The following is a 22,597-nucleotide window of genomic DNA, read 5'->3' on the forward strand; positions in this document are numbered from 1 at the left end:
TAAAGAACATTTAAATTGCTTAGCAAATTGTATTAATTTTAAAAACAAAGTTTTTCTCGGGGAAGTAAAGATTGAACTTTAAACTTAAAATGAACAAAAATTATTACATCACAGCCTATTTAAAATACATCGAAAAGTTAGTGCAAATAAACCAACTGGTGATATTTCCCTGTTTGTAGCATTATAAGAAACTAGCAATTTACTCCAAACACAAAACAATATAGGAGCTTTGATACAGTAAAGGTATTTTAGGATTGTTTCTGTTTTTGTTTAATTTGGTATTAATTCTGCGCAATGAGCTCAGTTCCATGATTGACTGTCATTTTCTATCTCAAAAGATGCTTTGTGATTATTTTGTGGTCAAGCTCAAAGTGAACCAATCTTGTTAGTATTAGGACTACAGACTCACTTCAGAATTTTTATCATAGCTATAAATTTTCCGTTGTATAGACAGGCGTGAATATAGAGCAAATCTTAGGGGAGGCGCGTTGTGACAAGGGCGCCAATGAGCAAAATCTTGGGGAGGGGCCAATGTGACAAAGGTGCCAATAATTGAGCATATTGACAAATTTATTGTAAAAAATAGAGTAAAAAAAATAAAAAAACAGTAACAAGGATGACAACCCCCCCCCCATCCCTCAGGGCGAGGGTTGTAAGTTATCCCCTGGGAGAATATAAGGTTTTTATTGAAAGTGTTGTCGTAAAAACTTCAAAAGGGCTCATTTGATTGGAACATGAAAGGGCTATTGCCTTTTTGAATAGTTGAAAGTGATTGGAGAAAGAATAACGCCCCTCTGACGCCCACCATTTTCCCAGACACATCCAATTACTCGAAACGACCAGAAATTACAATTAAAGAATGAATTAAGCCCAAAACAAACAGAAATTAAACAAGCAGATATAAAACAAGTATTAATATAATAAATAAATCTTAAAAAAAGAAAAGCTTAAATTGAGAATGCAAATCAAGCTTAAAACAAAAGCAAATATTTTGCTTTTGAAGTATAAATGAAACCCAAAACGAACAAAAATTAAATTAACAATCATAGCAAACAGAAGTATAAAAGGTACTAATGAATAATAATAATAACAATGCATAATAATGAACAATAATAATGAATAATAATAATAGGCCCCCTCCCATGCCACTTTTCTCCCAAAATTCTTCAATCAAAATTGTGATATTGCTATTTTGTTCAACAGGGTTGAAAGGCCTAACAACTATGTCTTTGGAGACAACAAGACCTTCCCCCCTAAAAAAAACCTGGGGAAAAATTCTTAAGTTATAAAATTTGCCCATTGTTTAAGTAAAGTATTTGTATAATATTAGTATGTTGGGAAATATGCATACATTGTCCGGCAGGGGAGGGGAGGACAATTTTTTTTTGGGGGGGGGGGAGGGGGATAACTGCACGGGGAGAATTTTCCATGGAGAGGAAATTTTCCAGGGGGTGAACTTTTCAGGGGAATTTGTTTACTGGGGGAATTTGCCAGAATTCCTATACCAAATTTCTTTTTATGTTTTGCTGTTTCTTTACTAATTCACTTTCACGCGTAGAGGTGTTAAGGGTAACTGTTCGGGGTAAATTTTCAACAGGATTGAATTGTTCAGAATTGTTCATAATAGATACGAATTATTCTCAACCAATTTCTGGTGGAACATACTACTGACCGTATGTTTCGTATTCGCGATTTATTTGACTATGAGAACCTTACTGACTTAATTATGGAAGAATTTTGAGACTAAGAAGGCCAAACCCAGAAGAAGAGAACGGTGAAATGGCTGAAATGCAGAAGTTAAACCCGAAACCCCATGAGAACGTCTAAGCGAAGAAAAAGGGGTGACATCAGAAAACAAGTGGGTATAGAGGTCTTCACTCATCCTTGCTGTGTCTGGTTCCCTCATTGTAAGCGTCTCTTAAGTAAAAACGTGCAGTTATGACGCTGCAACGTGCGTTTATTATACAGCACGGATATGCGTGAACAATAAAGGCTTGAACTATGTTGTAAAATGAGACCTCAAACCAAAAGATGTATAGTAACTTCTGTTTAAATAGTTATTTTAAATCTAATATAGGATTAAACAAGTGTTGAAAGAAATTAAAATAAAGTGTGTGTAAAAGCGTATACTAAGGAGCATAATAAGAGACCTTACTTAAAGTTAAAGGAATTAATCTCTTATATCGTCGTTATTCTATAACAACTTATAAGAAATTTCTACGTTTTAGAGTTCCCAATTGAGATTCTATATATTTGAACTAACGTGATAATAATGTCGTTTTATTAAAATCAATGTATGTGCAATAATATTAGTGTATTTGTTTAATTTTTCTTGTAGCAGAACATTCACCATTAAGTGTACCCAATCTTACTGCTTATTACGTATTGTGACTACTCGTTTTAAAGAATGTGTAATTACGCCCCGTTTTTTTTTTAGTACAGGAAATCGAATAACTTATTGGACTACATTCACCTCAATACGTAGTACAGCGTAGGTACAGTCCAGTAAGACCTATCTTCATCATTCTTCAGCAAACGAAAAGTACTCAACATAAATTAAAGACATCGAAACTATGATAACAATTACAATTACCTTTCTGATTGTTGTTCCTCGATCACAAACCATATTATGTATCAGGTAACACTATGTAATAAATCTCAGTATCAAGTGCATTGTCAAACTATATAAACATATCAATCCTGAGAACCCCTTCGACCAGTACAAGATATAAGTACATAAATATCACCCTTGATAATCCTTATGGAGCCATGCACCATATAACTGTATAGTTATGATATTTGATGAACCCAAATTATTTACGTGTCGCAGATTGATGCGTTGAATCCCTTTCGACCATTTCTTGGGATCCATCCTATCACATCTATCAAATGGTCGTAAAGTTCCTATATCTGTTATCCCGTAAATGTTACGAGATAATTTCTGAAAAATTGACCCGTAAACAAGCCACTGAATTAAAGAAACCGAAACTAACCCCAGTGACTAATCCCTGAGTGACAATATACTCCTCCCACAAGTTAAGACGATATGTTGAAGGAGACACTAAAATTTGATGTCGACCCATTGAAAATACAAACATCAATTCCCCTGTGATTAACCAAGGAATAACCACAAAATCCATTGATAAGAGCCATGCACGAACAATCTTATTCGAGAAATATAATCTCTAAGAGCACAAAAGAACAATTGTATACGAGAAATGCATTCTCTATGTGCTTTAAAATAACCAATGAATGAAATGCCAAGAAGAAAGTTAACACATCTAGCAACAACGCGATCTCAGTGCTCAACCCCTTAACCATAGAGCACCTCATAGACTAGCCAAAGACAGCAGGTGTGAATGAACTCTGATATCAAACTTCCGCACAGCTGTACCTGGATGTAACATTTCCCACTTGACAAATTAATGAAAACCCCTCGTCAAAGATGAACACAGCCATGCTTGAACTATTCTGTGAAGCAACTATATTGTAAGTGTTTTTAAATTTTCTGCATAAGACGAAAAGAGTGAAGAACATAATTTACAACATAAGGAGTGAGTACGCTAAGAGACACGTAAGGTGGTGAAGTAGGTGTGACATTTTAACAGTTTTGATAAATTAACAATTTCGATATCTTATCTTTAATATTACATAACGAACAGACCCAGTGAAAGCATTTCGAAATTTACCAGTGAAAGTGGTGGCATAGTTTTTTTTTTTAAATCGTTCATATATACATGTATTGCTAATTGATTAGATAGAGTTATGTTTAGTATTACAGTATTATTCCATTAATTTACCGTAGATAGAAAGTATAATAATCCAATAAATGGCATTAGATAACGACTTGCAAATTTCAATTAATATGATTATTATTACATTACACATATCTTAAAATAGTAGTAGTATAGCCCCAACCACATAAAATATTTCCCATGATAATGTTTAAAAGGTTGAAAGTGTAGAAGCTATGAGTGTTAGAAGTAGAAAAAAATCTTTAGTATAGTAGTTAGGCTATAACCATAGATAGTCTTAGTCCGGTAGAGGAACTTTAGAAAGGGATATATAAAACAATAAGAAAATTAATAAAGAAAATTTTTAAGCACTCCTGATTAAGCTTAAATAAAAGTATAAAATAATACAATGTCAATTAAAATTATGTAGGACAAATAGTAAATAAACCGCTTATATTTCAAAAACCCAAGGGCAAGCAAATCCTAATGACGAGACTTCATTAAATAATGGGAAGGGTAATATGTACCGTGAGTAATATGTGATATATTTAGAATATAAAAAATAAAATTCTTTCCTTCTAAGGATACTTCTGATATAAATATCTCGCAGCATCCCAGACATTTTGTTTTACAAATATGAAGTGTGGAAAATCTATCGGTCGCTAAAATAAAAAGAATTAGGACACAAATAAAAGCAGAGAGTTTTGAGTTTTGTAAAAACGCTCGTCAATAAAAAATCACGATAGGCAAAGTTCATTGAAATTTTCGAGTTATCTTATAAATATAAATGTTTAATAATAAGAATATTAAAAACATATTATTGGGCAAACTGTTAGCATACTGAGTTTAATTGTTAAACATAATTACAAATTGGCGGGCCTCCACAGGAGTTGGGCCATTTGTGAAATAGCTCATAGGACGTAGAATCAGGACTGCAAATGTGTAGTGATGAAAAGTGTTTTTCGCGGGATTATTATTATTATTATGATTAACTTTGCCTCTATTGTCGTCAATGTGAAGTGAAGCCTTGCTCATACAGATACATTGTTGCATACCTGAAATGTAAGTTTCAATAAATCCAATACTTTTCTATTTTGTGTTGGTTCTTATTATATGCCTGTATCTCACCGCATAGTAGATAACTAGTTCAAATGTCACCATTTGAAAAGCTCCCAGGAAATTTGATAACCCTACGAAATATGATTGCGCTCCTGGATTAACGGTTCCCCAGCCTAATTAATCACCTCAAATGAACATTCAAACGTATTACTTAATCTATTTATTTTCTCTAAACGGGAGTGCCGCGGTCATTTTTATACCCCTTCATTATACTCATTCCTTTCCCCCTATTACGAATGGCGCAATCTTTAGCGGCACAAGTTTATATCAACTCAGCGGCTTAAGGTAAAAACTAAGCGGCAGAAGTAGAGCAATTCCATAACGGCGTAGTTGGTGCAATCACCAATAATACAGATTAAATCCTTAATGACAGAAGTAACACTGTCACAAATGGTACAGGGCCAACAATCCTTGAAATTCAGAACTCATAAAATTCTCACGGTAGAAAATGCTAAGGAGAATTTTTCAGGGTGAATCATCCACCAGCAATTTTACGTAGAGGGGGGATTCTAAGCGAGGAAGGAACTGTCTTGAGGGAATTTGACGGGGAAGGGAGGGGGTGCACTTTACTTTGGATGGAATTTCCACGGAGAAGTTCCGTGAGGGGGAGGGGTATATTTTATAGAGGGTAAGCCAGATTTACCGACATAATTTGAAAAACGAACAAACATTATGCCATATATGAAGGGTTGCCCCCTCCTCAATACCTTATTCTCTACGCTAAAGTTTGACTATTTACTAAAATTGAAGCACAGGGGCTGTTTAATTAGAATAGAAAGTTTTTTTCAAAGTGCTAACAGCTTTAGCGTAAAGAGCAAGGTATTGAAGAGGGGCGACCCTTCATAGCCGGAATAAATCTGCCAAAACTAATATGCAAATTGTGTTTTGATTTTCATACACGGTGAGCCCAAATCGAACCTGCATTAGTTGAAAACGTTCAGAAATTATTTAAAAAACAAGTTTTTTTTAGCTGAAAGGAAGGAGCGACATTAAAACTTAAAAATAACAGCAACTTTTTATTTATTTTTATTATTCATTTAAAGAGGTTTACCACCCTTGGAGAGGCTCACTTTTTCGAAATATTTGGTTTATTCGTGTTTCAATTTGTGCGTATTTGTTCCTGTTTTTGTATGTGTTTTTTTTTCGTTACCTTTTTATTATACTCAATTGCCATGCCTTGTATTTTTGATGTGTTATAAAATAAATTAATTAGTTAATACTATACAGCCTAAAAATATGATTCTCCCAAAAAGAGCCAAACATTACTTGAGAGTTTAATTGACAGATTACAGTCATTATACCATTAGATATTACAAAACAGTATATTGATAATTACAAGAAATACATGCTCAAATAAGTGAAAAGCCAGATTATTAGAATAAAACGTGTAAAAGTGGCAAAACTAGTAAGATTAAATACAAAAAAAATAGTAAAATAAAAAAAGCAAAAAAAGAAAAGCAAACAGTAAAAACAGCAAAGGGTAAAAATATCAGAAAATCACGGTATATAAACAATATCAAAGATACAATATGCACGAAAAACCAACTGGAAAGCAATTAAAAGTTTGAAGAGCACGTAAACATCACACGTTCACATGAAAAAAACATTTCCAAGTGTTGATTAAACGAGCTGATGTAAAAAAGCAAATGCTGGAAATGTGACTAAACTTTTTTCTACTTTTACTCTGGCAAATGCGACAGAAAAATTTTCCAATCAAAATTAAAATTAGGATTCACAGACTTCGATAAAGTTATTTATAATAGCCCATAAAAAAAAAACGCTGTTTCAAAAGCACATAATTTTGCCAATTGGCCAAATTGCGTTTTTTGACCAAAAAAGCACAGGTATACAAACAATATCAATGATACAATATGTAAAAAAAACTGTGAAGAGCACTTAAATATCACATCCTCACATGCAAAAAAAACAAATGAAAGAAATTGCCCGACACGTGTTTCTAAATGTGGATTAAACAAGCTACTTTAAAAAAGGCAAGTGCTGGAAATGTGAATAAACTTTAATTGTTTACTTTCACTCTAGCAAATGTGACAAAACAATTCTCCTATCAAAATTTAGATTACTTTTAACATACTTACACTAATTTTTGTGTCTAACAATTGGAATAAAGTTATTTATAATCGCCCATAAGAAAACAAAAAAAACATCCCTACCCTAAATGTGGCAAATAAAGCACCGGTTTAGTAGCTGGTTCAAAAGCACGCAATTCCGCCAACTGGCCAAATTACGTTTTCTGGCCAGAAAGCACAGGTATATAAAGAGTATTAAAGACACAATATGTATAAAAACTGTGAAGAGCACTTAATATCATTAAGCTTAACTTAATATCACATGTTCATATATATATATATATATATATATATATATATATATATATATATATATATATATATATATATATATATATATATATATATATATATATATATAAAAAAAACTTGTCTAAAAACCATTCCTAAATGTGGATTAAACAAGCTAGTATAAACAAGGTAAATGATGAAAATTTGGCTAATGTCTGCTCTAGCAAATGTGACAAAAGAATCCACTGATCAAAATTTAGATTACAATTAGCAAACTTGCACGATTTTATTTAATGTCACGACTTAGTTAAAGGTATTTATAATTATAAAAGCATAGACTAAATAGCAGATACCATTATCCTGCTCTAAAGCTGCTGCCATCTCAATTGACCCACAGAAACACTCATATTTTCATTCTCTGCTAAGACAGTGCCTATCTTTAGGCCCATTAGTTTTTAATTCATATAATCGGCATCGCTCTATTTTCGATGATATTAACTAATATAAAAAACACGCGTGACCGTGGGCATTTTTCGGTTTTCAAAATATTTTTGGATCAGCAATATGATCAATTTCATAGATGATCATAAAATAACATGACAGGTTTCCCAATTGTCTTTTCTGACGAATAAATCACATTGCTGACGTAGCTTTAGCAAAATTCAGTTGTTTGTTATGAGTGTTAGCATCGTCGTCCTTATTAGAGGCATAGTTCCCTCAGTTTTGTTTGTTGGTTTAAATTTTTTTGTTTGTTTTGTAAGAAGATGTTCAAATTTTTTAAATATATTAAATTTGATGGGAAATAAAATATGAAGTAGACTTTTACGATTACTATCTCCAGTATTTAAATAGAATATACCATTAACCAAGGCTGGGCAAAAAGTTCCTGGTAGTATTATTCAGTTTCCAAAATTCAACTCCACTCTATATTGATATTTCAATTTGTCTTTTTTCCTTTTTTTCATTTATTTATTTATTTATTTATTAATCCACATAACGGTAAGCTAACAAGCTTGTCGTACTAATACAATATATAATAAAATGAAAGGCAACACAAAGGTCTAAACTGAAAAGGCACTTGTGTAAAACTGGCTATCAACCAACATATTCTTAAACGATTCAACTGATCTCCAGTATTTAAATAGAATATACCATTAACCAAGGCTGGGCAAAAAGTTCCTGGTAGTATTATTCAGTTTCCAAAATTCAACTCCACTCTATATTGATATTTCAATTTGTCAACAACTTCTGGCGGTAAATTATTCCAAGAGTCTTTTTGAATTTCTTTTGACTCTTTTGTCCATTAGTTATACCAACTAGCAATAAAGCTAGTTGATTATTACGAGCATCTGTTATAGCTAAGACCTCATTAGGTTTTACTGCTCCAAGCTTGCTGATCGATTCAGTATTACCCTTTTTATATCATTAAACAGCTCATCAATTTTATTCAACACCCTAGTAGCTTTTTTATCCTTAGAAAGATCAATAGGTAGTTTACCTTCTTTGTTCTCAATATTATAAGTTGCACCATGGTTTAATGAAGATTTTACAACTTCCAAGCAGCTATTTTTTAGCTGCAATATGAAGTGATGTAGTACCACTAAGAGTAGTTTTAGCATTAACAAAGTAATTTAATTTGTCACGACTGATATTCTCCAACAAAACATCAACAATTTATTTTTAACATTTATAAATAGCAGTGTGCAAAGGTGTATAGCCTTTATTAATAACTTGATGAACATTAGCTTCATTTTTTTAGTAAGATAATCACAATATCTATGTCTCCACAGTGAACAGCGTAAAGCAACAACATTTTTCCATCAATATCCTTATCACTATCGATATCCTTATCACTATCCTTATCACTATCACTATCAATATCCTTTTACTATCGGGAATTTTTATTTCTTTCTGCAGATACTGGAGAACTCCTAATGCTTCTTACCTTCTAGCCTCAATCTAGAATCTCAAACTTTTTCAAAATATCTAAAGTGTTAGGGTGAGTTGGTCCAAATACAGTTTTGATTTCGTCAAAACATTCTCTGTAGACTTTAAGCGCGCTGGTCCATTTGCCTTGATCAAAAAGTATATTTCCTATGCAGTACTGAGTCTTCAAAGTATCTGGATGATTTTTTGGTAAAACCTTTTTTTGTAAACTTAAGAATTCATGGTAAGTATTCAAGGCTTCACGGTATTTCATCTGTTTAGAGAGTATTTCAGCAATGTTATGTAACGCTGCCAAGATGTCAACATGATTAACACCTAGAATATTTTTTATTTTTTCAAAAAACTCTTTAAAGATTTTTAAGGCCTCTTCCCAATTAGCTTGTTTACATAGTACCCTTGCTATATTATAATTGGCCTCAAGGGTGAGAGGATCATCTGAGCCTAAGGTTTCATTCCATCTTTCAAAAACTGTCATACTAGAAATCATCGCTTCTTCATACATTCCTAGTTCATATAATACACGTGCCATGTCGAACTGAGTAGCTAAGGTGTCTGAATGATTTAAACCTAGTATCTCTTTTTGTTTCTGATAGACTTCTTGAAAAGTATCAAAGGCTTTTTTATTTTTTCCCTGTCCATGTAAAACCAAGGCGATGAGGCTTCTTGTACTTAAAGTGTCAATGTTATTCAAACCAAGCATTTCAATTTGTTTCTGAACAACATCTTCAAGAACATTTAATGCTTCTTGGTACATTTCTTGTTTATTAAGCACAATTGCAATTAATATCTGAATATCTAAAGTACCAGGATTGTCTGGTCCTAGAATCTCTTTTCTTCTTTCAAATACACTTTTAAAAATATTTAAGGCTTCTTGGAAACTACCTTGATGAAGGAGCATTGAAGCTGTTTCAATCTGAACAGATACTTCCTCTTGAAATATCTGCTTCAACTGTTGGACTTTGGGAAAGTTACTTTGTACTGCAGTAACTACTAATGTTTGGTTATCTCTATTACGAGCACTCATTACTGCCTTCACTGTATTAATATCCTTTATCCTATATAGTTTTTTGATAGCTTCAGGGTTACAATCTTGAATTTTTTTAAATGATTCACTTATTAATTTAAATAACCTAGTTATATCTCTATCAACAGAGAAGTCTGAGGGTGTTTTGCCGCTGTCACAAACAGCATTATATACTGCACCATGAGACAATAAGGCTTTTACTATTTCTAAATGTGAGAACTTGGCTGCATAATGTAAAGGAGTGGATTTCCCGCTACCAATCACATTGGGATTAGCCTTGTTCTGTAAAAGGATTTTGACAATTCCCACATAGCCTTTCCATGCAGCATAATGCAATGATGTCCAACCGTCAATATTTTTTACGTCCACGATAGCTCCAGCTTTGATGCAATTCTCAACCTTCGAACATTTGTTACGCTTTACATATTTAATTAACTCTTCAGTTGATGCTAGTAAATTGATAACATCTCTGTTCTTAGTCTCTTCTATAGGTTTTCTATAAAACTTATTAACACTGCTATAGCTTGCACCATTTTTGATTAATACTTCAATAATATCTTTATAACCGAAAAGAGCAGCTGCATGTAGAGGACTTATGTCAAAAACATCGTTCGCGTTGACGTCAGCACCTTTTGCTATCAAATACTCAACAGCTTCTAATTTATTTAATTCTACAGCACAGTACAATAATGTTTGATTACCTGCTCCAGAGACGTCAATATCTAATCCCTTGCTAAAAAAAAATTCTACGATATCTATATGGCCTTTTTTAGCAGCAATGTGTATAGGTTTTGGGCCAGGTTTAGTTTTAGCATTGATATTTGACCCTTCACCAACAAGATATCTTACAATTTCTAAGTTGTTTTTATTTGAAGCAATATGCAGTACTGTCCATTCGTCCTTGCCTTTAGCATTTATATCTATTTCATCATGCTGCAGTAGCATTTTCACCACTTCCAAATGGCCGTATAAAACTGCCAATTCTAAAGGTGTTAACCCCTCATTGTTCTTGATGGTAATTTTTGCTCCTTTGCTTAGTAAGACTCTAACAACATTCGTTTGACCAGTTGCTGCGGCTATATGAAGTGGAGTACCTCCTCCATTGTTAAGAACATTAATGTTAGCATTGTTCTCTATCAGAATTTTAGTTGCTTCTTGATGACCATATTGTGCTGCCAAATACAATGGTGTTGCACCATCAATAGTCATCGCATCAACATTGGCTCCACGTGCTATCAGAATATTTATTATCTCTGTGTAACTTCTTAGAGCAGCAAAGTGTAATGGAGTACCGGGATTATCTTCAGGATATATGATATTACTTTTATTCAACCATATCTGTGTAGCACCCATACCACCCTCTGCATTAACACTAGCTCCATTTGCTATAAGAATTTCAACAATCTCCTTGTGGTTCTTCTTAATAGCAGAGATCAATGGTGTTATGTTGTTACACATAATATTAACATTAGCCCCATTTGCGACCAGAATTTCAACTATTTCCTTATGACCTCCTTCAACAGCGAAATGCAATGGTGTGTTTTCTGTATTCTCTCCAAAAACATTCTTATTTACTTCAGCCTTATTTTTTATTAAAAGGTAAACAGTATCTTTATGGCCCTCTAAAATAGCCGCGTCTAATGGTGCAATTCCAAATGTAGCTTTAGCGTTTACTTCAGCTTTATTTTCTATTAGGAGAACAATGGCATCTAAATTGCCATTGCTAGCAGCTCCATGTAACGGTGTCAATCCAATATTATTTTTAGCATTGACTTCAGCTTTATTTTGTAAGAGAAGGTCAATGACATCTTTGGATCCGTTCTTAGCAGTCAAATGCAGTGCTGTTGTACCGTCAAGGCTTTGAGCTCTAACATCAGCTTTATTTTTTATCAAGAGTTCAATAATATCTCGTAGACCATTCCAAGCTGCTAAGGTTAATGGCGTCATATTATGAATGGATTTAGCATTCATTTCTGCTCCTCTTTCTATCAAAAGTTTGGCAATTTCCTTGTGACCAGTCCATGCTGCATAGTGTAATGGCGTTTCATTATATTTATCTTTAGCACAAATATTAACCCCAAACTCAAGGAGAGCAGCAACTAGTTTTACATGGCCACTCTGTACTGCAAAGTGTAAAGGGGTTGCACCATTTACAGTGGCAATACTAGCATCTGCATTATATTTTAGTAAGGCCTTAACAATTTCCTTATGTCCCCCTTCTGCTGCATAGTGTAAAGGAGTACTGTTATTTTTGTCAACAACATTAAAGTTAGCTCCATTCCCAAGGAGAGTATCAACTATCTGCTCATGATGATGTTTTACTGCATAATGTAATGATGTACACCTATGGATATCCACCGCATTTACATTTGCTTCCTTTTGAATTAAAGCCTTTACTACTTTTAGGTGACCCCTAAATGTTGCTAAATGTAATGGCGTCCAATCTCTGCCAGTTCTAGCATTAGTATCTGCATTATTTTCAATTAAATAATCTACTAACCCCAAATGACCCCTTCCAGCAGATACATGCAATGATGTCAAGCCTTCTATTGTCTCGTTACTGTCAACACTCGTTTCCTTTTTCAGCAAAATCTTAACAATATCAATATGATTGTTTGCTACTACATGGTGTAAAGGTGAACTACCACCATCATCTGTGATATTAGTATTAGCATTTAGTTTCAGTAGAGCTTCAACAACACCTTTGTGACCATTTTTAGCTACAATATGTAGTGCTGTTCTTCCGCTGTTATCTGGATCCTCAAAATTTACTTCTGTTTCTCTTAAAATAAATTTTACAATATTCTTCCTTCCCTGTGCAGCAGCAACATGAAGTGCACTTTGTCCATTTACATTTTTAATATTGACGCCTATTTTTTGACTAGTGATAAATTTTATAGCCTCGAGGCTGGGTCCATGAGCAGCGAAATGCAGTGCTGTCGATGAGTTAATACTTCTGCCATTAATATCTGCTCCTTTTCCAAGACAGCTCTTTAAGTCTTCCAGCTTTCCTTCTTTCAATGCAGCAAACATTTTTTCCTGATTTGTAATAATAGTAACGTTTTGATCATATTTATTTTTCAGTTTTGGAGGATTGTCTTTTACCAACTTGCCAATTCTTATATTACTTTTTCTTATATTTTCTGTAATAAGTTTTTTAGCGTTCGAAATAAGTGCTATTGAGGGATCAGATGACAATATATCAATTATATCATTATAGTGGGCTAAGTGATTCCGCAAACATTTTCCAGTTAATAAAGGAGTGTTTTCATCTAAAAAAAATAAACTGTTTTCTAGATGATTCTCTGATCTACTTAGAATAGACAGTATATCGAGAAGAAGCATTTCTACAACTGCTTGCAACTTTTTATTCCTTCTGTAGGAAGGGAGATTTTCTGTTAAGTTACCACATAATGCATTACTCCTTAAAATATCTTTCAGTTCAGACAACTTAAGTTCAAGGAAGCTATTATATTTTTCTTCTGTTATATTGTAAGCCTCCCTTCGTTTATATTTATTCACAGATAAAGCTTTGTCATTCAGCTTGTTTCTAAATTCTTCAACCCATTTAATGTCACTTGTTCCAATGTCGGTAGCATAACAAATCTGATAAACAAATTTTTCTATTTCACCTTTGTTGTCTTCTGGGGTTCTTAACAGAGCACTACGACAGATTTTTACGGATAGTAGATAAATGTCTTTAAGATTATGAGACTCTATTTGGAAAGGAATATTCTGTAGTATTTCATTAGCAAAAGACTTTAGTCCTCCAATATCATTATGATCTATCATAATTTTGTTCAAATTAACAAATAAGTTCTTCAATAGTATAATCGCCCTAGAAGAGTCAGTTCTGGTGTTTGTTGATTTGGTTTTCGCAAGTTTAATGATGCCATCAATTTCATCGAACAGTCGCTTTTCATAATTCGTCTTGTCAGTTATAGTATTTCTCAGTTCTTGGACGAGTTTTTCAAGGTTATTATCTTCCATAAACTTTAAACTCTCTCCAATCATTACATTTAACTCGACGTTACTAAACATTTCAGAAACTTCTTTCAGGTCGTCCAGGATTTCACAACTGCTAATTCTATCTAGCAATAATCTAATCATTCGCATTTTACAGTTGTGAAGAATATCAGTAATTACATCATCAATTCTTTTAAGATCATTTTGAATCCCCTCGAAATAATTGTCACTGGTATTTTCCTCAATCTCTATTCTTCTTGAAAGCGAATCAGCATGCGATAACGAATTACGTAAGTCTATGATGACTTTTCTTGTGTCCCTTGGTAATGACAGAAGAATAAGCTCGCTTGTGCTCCAAGATAACTTAGGAGATTCTAGAGTATTTTTTAAACGTTCACCAGTAACTTGTAAGGCCCTTGCAATAATTAATTTCCCTTCCCATTGCTTAAGAGAAACGGATTATGCTAATTTTATATAATCACTTATTTTGTTCAAAGAATGAATATCTAATTTGTTGATAATCACTATAAAGGTCTCCGAATTGAGGACAGTTGCTAACGATCTTAGCAACATCGTCCTCACGTGTTAAGCTTGGGAGTTTTGTAAATACTTCTTTCCCTGCACATGCTAAATGATATTTTTCTTCTCTAAGTTTATCAGCAAAATGTTCTAGGTGGTTAAGTATTTTACTTTTATTCAATGTGACATTACAGAACAGATTAATTTCTTGTCGTTTTATGTGAGAGGAAACAAAACTGATTAAACAAAATTCTATTTCTTCCCAAGGCACTCTATCGTAGGTAGATTTCAACTGCCGCTTTAATACATGTATATTTTGTGCAATAAACTTTGCTATAAATATAAACTTACCATCTATTTTTTTTTCTGTTACAGTACTCCGCCCTTAACAAACTAATATTTTGAAGTAGTAACTCAATCCGCTCTTTTGTACTTTTAGGATTCTTATCTTGTTCAAAGGAATTGGAGAAAAAACGGAGGTCTATTAACTTATTTTCAACAAAAATTTCTATCTCGTCTGACATTAAAACATTCTTAAATTTTAATTCTTCGTAAGTTCGAGAAAGAATTTCATCTAATTCTCTCAAATGAATAGCAAAGTAATTGCCAGGCCATTTATTAATGAGTGTGTCAAGAAGTTCCACATTACCAGATCGTATAGCATAATAGAAGGCATTATGGCTGGTTTCATCCTCATCACTTGGCAATATAGCAGTTTCTCTTATGCTAAGAGGAGAATTTCTGCAAATTTCATTGTTACTACTAAGTAGGTATTCTAAAATATTCACCTGATTATGTTTACAAGCTAATGTAACTAATCTGGTAAACGTAACAAGGTTGTTAGAATTGACCAACTCAATTGTTCTTTCTAGGTCTCCTTCACGAACCGCGTCAAATAAACAGTGGTTTATATCCGGATTGCCTAGCATTGTTACTCTACTCCATTTCAAGATATTCACTGGTACAAATTTGATAAGACCACTCTTATTGAATTGAATATCCTTTCCATGATTAAATTTGTCAGATATCCTCTAGAAAGAAAAAAAAAGTGTAAATAATATGTGAACACATTTAAATGTCAAAAATACTTTTAATAATTTAACACTGCACCCATTACGTGCTGCCTGAGTAAAGAGAGATGTGGACACAATATATTATTTATCTACTTTTTCACCAAGGCTCTTAGTATAAATGAGGTGTTATAGAATTTTTAAAGGGAGCTAATTTGATTCGGAATTTAAACTTCTAGTAACCCTTTTAAGAGCCAAAATGATTGGAGGGAAACCAGTCCCCCTCCAGCACCAATCCATACCCCAAACATAGCCAATCAAAATTTCGAGATAGCCATTTTGTTCAACATAGTTGAAAATTCCAGTAACTTTGTTTACGGAGGTTTCAACTCCCCCCCCCTCCAAAAATACAGCCGTCGAGCCGAGGGCCGTAAGTTATGCCATTCGCTCATTGTTCACATATAGTATGTGATTATTTAGAAAGATGGGCAGGTTTAACCTTTTGTATCCAAAAAGACAAAGTTAATTTAGGTTAAACTTTCAGAGAATGTTGAGGGCAATGTTGAACTAAATCAAAATACATTATGTGCATTTTGGTTGTCAAAAGGGTGTACCCCAAAAACTACTTAGCATATTAATTTGGAAATTTTAATAAATGATGAGGGGGGTAGTAGATACCTATATATAACTCCGAACAGTACATAATTTATGCATGTTTTTATGGTTTTCTCAGTGAGAATGAAAAAACAGGAATTTTCTCACTTGAAGAAACATGAATTTTCTCACATTTATGGATGTTTTTTTCTTGGACGGTTATGGGTGTTGGTAAATTTATTTGATGTTTTTCATGGATGTCAACAGCAATTCATGTCTGTTTTATGGTTCGTTGTCAGTGAGAATGAAAAAACAGAAACTTTCTCACATTTATGTCTGTTTTCATGGATGGTTATGTGTGTTGGTCGATTTATTTGATGTTTTTCATGGTTGTCAACATCAAATTATGGATGTTTTATGGTTTTTGTCAGTGAGAATTTGAAAAACAGGAACTTACTCACATTAATGTTTGTTTTTATGGATGGTTATGTGTGTTGTTCGATTTATTTGATGTTTTTCATGTCTGTTTTATGGATGATCCAGAAATAGTATTTGATGTTGTTGTTCAAGCCAAATGTTATGAGTTTCACGGAAACAGTTAGATCAAATGTTTCCTTCTCAGCCAATCAGAGGGCTTGTATACATAGTAGCGAAGGAGTGAATATAAAGAAAGGATTTTTGCTATAGGTTTATTAGTCTGTGAATAGAATTCAAGGAGTGAGAAGAACAGTTTGACTTTACTCATTTGGATATATATTTGTGATGGCGATGAGTGGAATGTTTAACCTCTTAGAAGTTGATAGTGGAGTTGATGATAATAATACAAGAGCATCAAGCATTGCGGTGGAAATTAAGAAAGGATCACGTCTTTGTCTGGAATGGGATGCAGTATATGCAAGATATGTGATATCCTTGAGCAAACTTAAAATGGAGGATCAATTATGTTTTCCCGCTAAAGTTGATATAGCACATGTGAATAGACTTCATTGTGCTTTAAGTGCATTGGTGAAACATATTGAAGACAATAAACAGTATCACTAATTGTACATGCTCTGTATTATTGATGTTGTTGTTGTAATTATTCAATAAAATTGTTTCGAAATCGAAAATGTTCTCTTTCTTTTCTGGTTAGGGATAACGAATCAGGGTCAGTCTAGAGTCAGCAGTCGGAGTGAAAGGACTGAAAAATGAATAAATTTGAGTAAGAGAGAATTAGATCAAATCTATTGTTTATGGAAAAAAATTTGATTTTTGATTATGATTTTATCGAGTTATATCTTCAACGCAGGATATTATCTTGTAAGGGAACTCTTGACAATATAATGAGGAGTGATTCTCCCCCATTGGACTATTGTATGAAACTTTTAAAATGTGACTCAAATGCTTAGTCAATTTATTGATATATTAATTGGAACAAAGCAGAATCATATTGTGGATATACTTTTGAAAATATTGCCAATGGATTCAATGTAGATGGCTCCCCCATCATTCGAAAGAGGTAACGTCACAGAGCTACTCCTCTCTCCCCCATTTCCCTCTCATTAAATTTATCGAACGAAGAGGATCAGTTTCTTTTTAGCTGTGAGTGAGTTGACATCGGAAACCGAAAAATGTTCTATATATGTCCATTGTGTATGTACGCTCTTGGCAGTTGGAATCAATGTGAGAATTGTACAATTATTGATGGCTATAGTGAAAAGTGTAAATTATGTAATCCTTGTAAATTACATATATGCTATGCAGTACAAATTAACGGATGTAATTCATGTCTTGAGGAGGTGTGTGACTCTCATCCTAGAGGGCACCTGTGCTCCAATTGTCACTATGATAAATGTGATCAGTGGGAGAATACTTACCCCGCTATGATTGGAAAGAATCCCAAACGTGATTTTAGTTTATTTCTACGAGATTGTTATCTTAGTTGATTTAAATTATTATGGGAAGAGGAATCTGGTATACGATTCAAATGTTGGGGTAACAAGAAAATTTTGTTTATAAGTCATCGTTGTGATTACACCACCTACTATGACTATAAACAAAGTGATTTTTATTTTGCAGTTACCGAATGTGATTCACCATTTGAAAACATTGTATGTGATATTGCTTCAAATAGACAGATTGAAACTCGTGAATTTCATAATATGAATGCAAATAGTATCATTGACTATACAAAGAGATATGACAAGAGCGAAGTTACATTGTACTGTAGAAAATGTGACCCTGACTTTGCAGTCAATCAAGATCAATATACAGTGAATCCAAATGATTTACCGGCATTAGTGGTTCACGACAGTTGCCTATACATCGAAGATGAAGAAATCTAAAGTGAAGATTTAAAGACATTGTTGTATATATATATATATGCATTTTATTAATAAACAAATTCACAAACATTTTTTAAGAACCTTACTCTTAGGGCACTGAAATAGATACCATATAGTTTAGAGGGAATTCTCTACACTAGAAAGTAGTTTATACTAGGAATGTCGGCATAAATGTGGAGATATTTTTCTTACCTATTGCTACAACATTGGACTACAAAATATAGTAGCGCGGGAAAGATGAAAAAGTTACTTTCCAGATCCTACACTTTATTTTAACTTTGAATAAATGAGTCTCCACTACTATCAATCTAGTAGCTAATGTTTGACACGTAGAATTTATATGATAGATCAAGAGGATTAAATAATTCAATTATCTTCAGTGTTTAAAAGATGACCAACCTCTTACCCGTCAGCACTGTTGACGGACTGCTATTAACAATAATCAAGGTATTGTTGACATTTTGAATTTTTCCAAGAAAGTCCGAGGGCAGACAATAGGATTTGTACTGGGACATGTAGGGGTCCATATTAAATACATTGATTATTTGACTGGTGTTCATGGCGCCAAGTCTAGTAGAACACTGCCTTCGGGAGTGATTTCCCAATAGGTTTCATTGGGGCCTTTCCCAGGCCACTCAGCGCGTCCCCAGGTGGCGGATAGGGGAACGTCCTGTAGATATGCAGGGCACCTCCCGGTAGGGAGGCGCGGACCAAGGGAGGACCCGATCTCTGGGGGTCTTGAAATATAGCTGGAGCACCCACGTCTGGGGGCCATAAGTTCAGGCGGAGGAGGTGGAAGGACCGTCTGATGTGCACTGGGCAGGGCCCACCGGCGTATGGATACGTCCCGCCAGTCACAAACCTTCTCCCAGCAATGGAAAAATTGCAGGTGATGCAGGACGCCAGAAGGGCGCATTATCGGTAGTAGATATAGCCAGCCCCTGCTAGGGATGGAGAGGAGTGGCTTACCGCCGTCCTGAAATTAGCCAAGAAACCTCTTTTCCTATAAAATATGAAGTACAAACGATCAAGAACGAGAACCAATACTACCGCGTCCGGGGCAACCGACGAAGTTACCGCGTCCGGGGCAACCGCCGAAGTTACCGCGTCCGGGGCAACCGACGAAGTTACCGCGTCCGGGACAACCGACGAACTGACGACCCAGAATCTCCCTTTAACAGTGTTGACAACTCCAAACCCAGAGGCTATGCTTTCTCCTAAATTTATTTTATCTGTTGGAACCCTGAACGTTAGGACGCTTGCTAAACAAGGCAAAATAGATCTTGTCCTAAATGAACTAAACCGATATAAATGGGATATTGTGGGACTTTCAGAAACACATCTCCCTAGCACCGGCGAAGAAAGGATCGGCAACACTAGTCTGATAGTGTCTGGGAGAACCGATGGCACCCATCACCAAGGTGTTGGCTTTTTAATGTCGACTAAGGCACGAAGATCCCTGATTTCCGTAACGCCTGTGTCAGAACGGTTGATTATGATACGAATGAAGGGATCCCCGATCAACATCACGATCATACAAGTCTACGCTCCTGACTGCAGCAAACCAGATGAAGAGTCTGACAATTTCTACCTTCAACTGCAAAGCTTAATTGACGCAGTTCCTAAGAAAGACCTTATTGTTGTCATTGGCGACTTCAATGCTATTGTTGGTAACGCTTCTACTGGAAATGAAGATATTATGGGTAAATTTGGCCTTGGACGACTTAACAAGAGGGGAGAACATCTCATTGAATTTTGCAGAGACAGTGATCTAGCCATTACCAATACTCTCTTCAAACATAGAGAACGTCGTAAGGCGACATGGACTTCGCCGGATGGAAAAACCCGTAATCTTATTGATTACGAGCTCGTCTCTAGGCAGTGGGAATCGTCTGTGCTAGATACTGTCATCCTCGCAGGTGGAGATTTCGACAGTGACCATTCCCAGGTCATGTCTGCACTAAAGATACGCCTGAAAGCTGAATAAGAGACCCGCTCGTTTCAACACACATCTTCTCAAAGACCCTTAAACCCTACATCGATGAACTGTGTACTCAAATATCGGACCTTCTTTCTGATATTCCTATAACTCTATCTAAGGAGGATATCGATATACTGGTCACAGACTCCTCTAAGATCATCAGCAAAGTAGCGATGTCCGCCCTAGGAACCAAAAGGGTGATAAAAAGCCTTGGATAACAAATGAAATTATTTTATTATATACTGAGAAACGAAAACACAATAACAGGTCAGACAGAGAGAACAGGGACAGATATAAGCAGTTGAAGCGTGCTGTAGAAAAAGCCACCCGTAGAGCCCATCGCACCTACATTAAAGACAAATGTGAACAGTGTGAGGCTAATTTTAAGAGAGGCGATTCATACTTCATGTATAAGAGAGTTCGTGAGCTAACAAGCAAGAAAAGCCTCAGTTCTTGTACACTGCTAGATAAAAATGGCTCTCAGATACAAAGTACAGAAGGTATCCGATCGAGATGGATGGAGCATTTCAAAGAAAAGCTTAATCCTGATATCTTTCCAAACTCTGCTGTCCTGGACCTCTTGCCCGTTACTGTCTCAGATCCCAGCCCAACTCCTCTCCGTTCTGAGGTCGAAGATGCCATCCAAGCGCTGAAGACTAACAAGGCCCCTGGCCCGGACGGGATATAGGCAGAACTGCTGAAAGTCCGGTCTGAACCACTTATAGATCTTTTCCACAAGATTGTATCCGGTGCCTGGCAAAAGAGTCATTTCCCAACTTCTTGGTGCGAAGCCACAATTGTTCCACTACACAAGAAGGGGTCAAAGGCAATATGTGATAATTACCGTCCTATTAGCCTAACAAGTCAAACTGCCAAGATCTTCACCCGAATTATACTCCAACAGATCAGAGCCGTGTCATCCTTAGTCATCCAAGAATACCAAGCCGGTTTTTGCCCTGGGAGATCGACCGTTGATCAAATTTTCACTGTTCGCCAAATTTTAGAGAAATATCTGGAATTCGGTCGCGGCCTGTATCAACTCTTCATCGACTTTAGGCAAGCATTTGACCTTATTTGGAGAAATGGCCTATGGCATATCCTTCTCCATTACGGAATCCCACGAAACCTAGTAGATCTTATCAAGGATATGTACTCAAAATTTGGGAGTCGTGTGATGACTAGTGAAGGTTTCACTGACAGTTTCCAGACTTCCGCAGGAGTCCTTCAAGGATGCCTTTTGTCTCCAGAGCTGTTCAACCTTTTCCTCACAGCAGTCTTATCCCTGGTGGAGACAACTTGTGGCGCACATATAGGGGGTGTTCAGATAGATAAGCTAGCCTACGCCGACGATATCAACGAAATGGCTGAAACACCCGAGGATCTACAAGCCGTTCTTAACGACGTCTTCGAAGCCACTAGTTCTTTTGGAATGATCATAAATGTATCAAAAACAAAGGCTATGTGCTGCTCACGAAAGCCAAAGGATACAGTTAAGCCAGACCTGAAAATTAATGGAGAGAGTATCCAGTGGGTTGACGAGTTCCCTTACCTCGGTAGTGTGATCACCAGCGACAACAGTCCATCAAAAGACGTCTCGCCCTCACGAGTTCCAGTTTCAAGGCCCGTATGCCCATATGGCGAAGCAAGGATTTGTCTCTGCGGCTTAAGACACGACTTTTTGATACCCTGATCATCCCCATCGCAATCTACTCATGTGAAACATGGACACTGAAGGTAAATGACAAGCGTCGATTTGCAGCATTTGAAACTAAGTGCCTCCGCCGCATCGGCGGGATCACTTACGTTGATAGAATCTCAAATTTTGAACTTCTCGAGCGCCTTAAAGTACAACAAACAATTCTCATGAAGATCCAGCTCCAGCAACTTCAATGGCTCGGTCACGTACAACGGATGAGTTGGTCCCGTCTCCCGAAAATCACCTTCGAAGGCCAAATTCACGGTTCTCGTCCTCGTGGTCATCCCCCAAAAAGGTGGAAGGAAAACTTTGCACCTCACCGCCTCTCGGACCTTCTTCGCCTAGCAAAAGACCGTGAAGCATAC

General features: G+C 35.4%; 1 pseudogene; it reads right to left on the minus strand.

Moving 5' to 3' along the window:
* Positions 1 to 2,656: 2,656 nt before the first annotated feature.
* LOC148941884 (uncharacterized) lies at positions 2,657 to 15,629 on the minus strand (annotated as a pseudogene).
* Positions 15,630 to 22,597: the final 6,968 nt, after the last annotated feature.

The sequence above is a fragment of the Artemia sp. Qi Xiang Cuo genome, chromosome 17, assembly GCF_049724085.1.
Source record: "Artemia sp. Qi Xiang Cuo chromosome 17, ASM4972408v1, whole genome shotgun sequence".
NCBI classification, from domain to species: Eukaryota; Metazoa; Arthropoda; class Branchiopoda; order Anostraca; family Artemiidae; genus Artemia; species Artemia sp. Qi Xiang Cuo.